This window comes from Cebidichthys violaceus, unplaced genomic scaffold, assembly GCF_023349555.1.
Source record: "Cebidichthys violaceus isolate CVI_PGR_0920_01 unplaced genomic scaffold, fCebVio1.0.p SCAF_162, whole genome shotgun sequence".
NCBI lineage: Eukaryota > Metazoa > Chordata > Actinopteri > Perciformes > Stichaeidae > Cebidichthys > Cebidichthys violaceus.
This window is the reverse complement of record NW_027176332.1, coordinates 135,011-141,010: the sequence shown is the minus strand read 5'-3', so window position 1 is coordinate 141,010 and position 6,000 is coordinate 135,011.

Below are 6,000 nucleotides of genomic sequence, written 5' to 3'. Positions count from 1 at the left end.
GGAGAAATGGAGGCTGACATGTTGGGACCCTATAAAGTAGTTCAGCTGGAAGGGAAGAATGCGGTCCTTGCAACAGAAAGGCGTAAAAGAGCCATAAAAACAAACATTGACCGCATGACTCATTATTTCCAGCCAGAGGAGAGGATCCCATCCTTCTCCTTCGGCCACATGTGTCCCATCCTCTCACTCTGTTTGAGAATCGTTTTGTTTTAAAATATGTGAGTCAAATAAATATTGTAAATGATTCCTTTCACATTGGACCATTTCTTTTCATTCTTTTGGGTTGTTGTGCGTTTGTCCCTACTTATCCCCGAGAGAAGCAGAAAAGGGGACGGAACACGATTGGGGATTCGTCCGGGACATTCCCTGGAGACAGTCGAAGGTGATGCGTCATTGTAGTTGTGGATTAGAGTAACCTTGAGTTTTGATTTGCAGGACTTTATTGTAAATCCGAGTTTTAAAAAGTTTGATTCGTTTGTTGCGTATTTGCAGCCCACTTTGACATTTCAGCACAAAAATACAATGTTAAACAAGAAGTCAAAAATGAAATGTTGGAAAAGCTAACTGAGTTTAAAAGCTCCTTGTAGTTCCGTCAAATTCAGCCCAAACTAAGGTTGAAGTTTCTTTTAACTATGTTCCTTTTTCTGGACCAAGTGATTTCTCTGTTCTAGATAAAAAGTTTCATCCGCTACACCTCTGCAACTTTGCCTCATTTTTTGAGCCTTTTTCCCCAGAGTTCCGTGGGTCCAGTGAGAATGCCAGGGTGAAGGTTCGCCTTCAGCGGAAACGCTTCCTTTCAGTTTCACACATGACACGAACAGCGGTCTATTGGGTGACAGTCCAGTGCTTTTGTGGCTTGTTATTCTACCACATAACTTTCAATAAAACCCATTCATATACTACGTGACAAAGTTTTCAGAAAACGTACAATGCCAAAAAAAATTCTTGGACAATAGGCTACTATAATCAGGCCGTTCTCTCTTCCAGGGCGTCGTATACAGACTAATAAATGCGGAAGTTCATCATAAAATGCTCAAATATTTCCCACAGAAATCCTGAATCTGCACCAAAAGGAAATCGCCTGTTTCTTGACCCGCAGCTGAACTTTCCAACAAATCTAATTAAAATCTGTTCACACTTTTGAGACATCCTGCTAACCAACAAACAAACAATTGGGGCTGAGCTTGGGCCTGAAAACATAACCTCCTCAGAGGAAGTAATAACTGTTCAGTGTGGAACTGAAAACAAACGTCTTAATGGGATTTTGTTTTTCATTTGTCTTCTCAGCCAAAAGCAGCAGCAATCTGAGCATGTGTTGATTTGCTGACTGAGCCAACAGTCGTAACGCACTCAAACGTGGCAAAACTCATCTCTGAATAAAAATCACACTGCTTGGTCTCTTTTCTTTCCAATGAAGGAAAAGTCTTGAAATAACTTTTCAGCATAATGAAAAGCCCCACTAGTCTCTGGATGAGGCGGATGATGACGATCACGTGATTGGATTCAGATCTCGTCGTAGCTGCAGGTGCCATCTTTCAGCCGAGAGTGAATTTAATTTCACTAATTAGGATTCGGCTGTGTGCTTAGTGAATGCATGATATATTTAATTAGGGCTCCTTGTTTGGTAAGAATTTGTGTTCTCTCTGAATATGAAATGTGACCATATGGTAGATATATAAAAAGACAGAGTGAAGGTAATTCATATGTTGGCTTGTTTGCGCGCACACACACACACACACACACACACACACACACACACACACACACACACACACACACACTCACTATAGTCCTCTCTAAAGAAGCCAATAATAATAAAGGAAGAATTCCTCTGATGCAGCAGACTTTGCTGAGTGCAACTTTTCTGCATCGTATCTCTGACTCTTGTTTTAAAACTAACCTGTTCACCGATAATAAAAACTAGCCCTCTGCCTCTGATCTGCAGCGCTTTTATGTTCGTATCAAGCTGTCTTGATGTTATGGAGACCCGGAGGAGTTCTGAGTTGTGCTCTGTAAAAACCCTGGAGATGGGAGGAGAGAAAAAAAAGTGAATCAAGCTGCAACACGGCTGGGAAATTGAGTGGGATGGCGGTTGTTGAAGTAAGACCTTCAGGGCGTTCAAGTTTTCAGGCTCAACTGTAAATGAACAAAAAGTAAAGCACCACCAACAAGCAAAACAAAGTGTGTTGCTGTCTTCTCAGTGTCCATCCAAAAGGGATTTCCTCTGCTTTACAGTTAAAAAATATGTAGGAGGAACGGTCTGTTATTCATGTGGGGAAAGTCAAAGACAAACAAGAATCACAGATGAGATTAAACTATACGATGACGTGCTTCTAAGATTAAAGTCTGACTTTAAAAAAGGTAAAAAAAAAAGTAATTAAGACCATATCTGTTGCCTATTGGTTCTAAACAAGGCGACGGCTGTGCCGGCGGCTCGCAATGCTAACAATGCTAACAGCGCAAACAACGGCAACAGTGCTGAGAGAGCTAGCAGCGCTAACCCGGGAGGAATCGCAGCGTGGGTGCTATACGCTTCCATGATGATGTCTCCATACTACAGAGTCAGCCAAGGTACCCTTTAGTCAGGTAGTGGTCAACGTAACGTCTCATACACTATCTGCGTGTCGCCTCTTCTGTTGACGCATGGACTTTAGTTTGTACTCTGTTGATTTTCACTGCATGTGAGAAATTGACACGCAGTGGACGTTTAACTTTGCTGCATTCTTGACCAGATAAGAGATTTTGTAAATGGATTTACTAAAATTAAATAATGTCAATGTCAATTGCGGTTCGGGGGAAACTTATTTTTGCACATTTTACATTTGTTTTTTACATCCGTATATAAAAATACGTTTTATACGTCTCCATAAATCCATGTTCGGAGGAGGAGGATCACCCAGGAGACCGCTGTTCGTGTATCAATTATACTTATTTCAAACCCAACCATGACATTTTTACCAAACATAACCAAGTACTTTTGCTGCATTTTTGTTTGCGTTTAAAAGTGCAGCAGTAATCCAGGAGAAAATTCGAGTTTTCCTCGAAGCATAATTGAGAGTGCGGTTTAGTTGCATGGGAAGACAACTTTGCAGGAGACCGGGTTGCACATACAGGCATATTATATGTAACCCTGTCAACAATTAAGGTAATGGCATGACAGCCGACGCTCTACAGCAGCTCCTCTGTGAGTATCCACGGTAAGGACGAGAGCCGGAATTTGCTGACAACGTCAAATACAAAAACACCTGACTGTATAAAAAAAAACAATGTAGTGATTATATATGTTAATATAGAGAAGCACTGGGGAATTACATTAGTGCTGAGCACAGGCAGATGTGTTCACCACAAAGCAACAGCCCATTAGAGGAAGTGGAGGAGGTTGACTGTGGCAGGGAGGGCGAAGTTTTCCCCCGTTAACGAGGAAAAGAGGGTTTCCTCCGAGGGAGACGCTCCATCTGTCCTCCAGGATGACGACGGTCCACATCAGAGCGTCACGCGCAGGAAAACTCTCATGGCAATTTCTCTGAGGCGTCAATAAAGACTCTTTTTTTTTTTCTTCTTCTTTTCTTGATTTGCCGAAACGTGTCACTGTCCTGCAGAGATCAAGGATCTGGAAAACGGTAATCCATCACTGCCTCGGCTCTCTGGACTCTCGGCTCTGACCTTGAGCCATAAACAGCTTTACTGATGTATTACAGCGACAGAGACTGAATAATCACGCAGAGCAGGAGGGGACCTTTTATCACGCAGCCTGGCTATAAATATGGATAGAGAGGGGTGATTTGAACCGCCGCAAAACTGATTAAATGCAGAGGGGGGAGAAGAAAAAAAAAGGCACCGTGTGGGTGGGGAATGTGATTGACTTGGAACACCGGGCTCGGGTGGCTTCCATGTAGAGCTGTCACTCTGAACACCCCCAATCGGTGTTTAATGAATATGTACATGGCTGCAAATGTGACATGTAAAGCACTCGGGGAGCGATGACAGCCTTGTTGCAATTCAACAATGTGCAAGATGACTTTGAGAAGTGGAAAAATTATGCTTCACCTGTGGTTCAGTCTTACGGACTGAACATGAAGTTTATCAGTTTTAAATTTAAAAAAAAAAAAAGGAGAGGAAGTAATGCCGGGAAGCAGCGTGACAGGTTTCGGGAAAGAAACCCCCGGGAGTGCATTAAACAGAAGCACTCTATTAGAAATGACTTGATTTGCCAAGAAAGTACTGTAAGAAAAACACTTCTTCAAGACTTCAAGACTTCTTAAAGCGGATCTTTGCAGCGATGTGAAAATGAGAACTTGACACATACGTAGGATTAACTTTGAATTAATGCAGCAAAGCCAGTGTCAGGTGTTTAAATACAAAAAGGAGTGAGTGGCAAACGAGATCCGAGGTGACAGAGAGGTGTTTTTACAGGATTGAGATAATTAGGTGATGGAAGTCAGGCGTGTCAGCTGAGGCAGGTGAGACGAGTGTTTCTCTGATGAAAACTAATTTGTAAAACTAACTTTCCTACCGAGGGTTAGGGTTCATAATCAAAGCTACCGCTTAACTTTTTTTTAATCTAACATTACGGCAGTAAAATCAGCGATACACTGAATATATCAGACGTTTCTGAACCAAAAAAAGTTTCATATCAGCCTCGTGTCTCACTTGGGTCACACGGTGAACAAACTACCCGTAGCTGACTTTCTTAACGTTGTCAAAACAAGCGTTAAGGCAACTTTTAGTGTTGGTTTCACACTGGACACGAACAGCGGTCACCTGGGTGAAAGTCTTTGTGTTTGTTTGACCAACTTTCCAACCCAAATTTAGTCGACTTTATCACTCTTTATAACTTTCAATAACTGTCGCGTCATAAACTACGTCACTTGCTCCGTTTCGCTCACTGTTAAGTTGCTTTGATAGAATGCAAAAGCATCATCCACGTTCATCTGAGGTTTGTCGTGCAACGGCGACAATTTTTTTTCTAGTGATTACTACAACGTGTCCAAATCAGCCTGGTGGGAAAACTTAAAATGGCAACCATCAAACTTCTTGGCTCAGCTGCAGCTCGCTGTCTGACAAAATTCATGTTGAAAAGTCATCTGGGCTGAAATAAATCCATTTGCAAATGAATTATTCATATTCCCCAGGTAACCACAAACATTTTTTTGATTTTTTTTAAACCTCTATCTTTAATTCATTATTCGAAAATATTTCTCTACTCTTGCTGGGTGCACACAGTGTTCTTTTGCATCTTTAAATATATTTTCAGAGTCGAACAATGTTGGAGAAAATACGTCTGGTTTGAACGTCAGTCTGAGGCCGTTTTGTAAATGAAGAAAAAAAAAGAAAAAAAACAGGCACATTATGCTATATATCTTCGTGGTTTGAGATTCTTCATGTCGGCGTTCCAAGATTTAAAATGGATATATTATATAACAGGGTCTTATTTTGGCCAAAACACCCACTGTTGTGGAAAATGACTCGGCTGTAATCATTCGGTCAGAACATTTGATCAGCAGCCTCATCGGATGAATAATGAACACGTCGTGTTCTGGAGTATAAAACGGATAAAGTATTGGGCGAACGTGTTGCGGTTATAGTTCGGTGCCGCTTTTGAAACAGCAGAGCGACAATATGTCATCCTTCCCTCATGTTCTGGGATAACGTATAGGAGGACCATTGGGAGAATATAAATGTAGCCAGTCAAACGGAATAGAAGGGACGGCGTTGATACGTGTCAAGAGTTTCATCAGTGGCATCTGATCCGAGCGGCAGCGAGACGAAGAGCTGACTCAATAGAGCTGCCGGTGACCTCTACTCCCGTTCGCTCAGCGCCGCCTTTTATTTTAATGCTTCTCGAAGGGCAGGCTAGTTAAACCGGGACATGTTGCTCAGATAGGTACAGGACCGTTTCAATTGGAAGAGAAAAAACACCGGAGACTCAGAGTCTCTGTTGCTTGGATCCACATGAAATATTCAAGGTGCACCGCCTCAGCTAAAAAAAAAAAAAAAAAA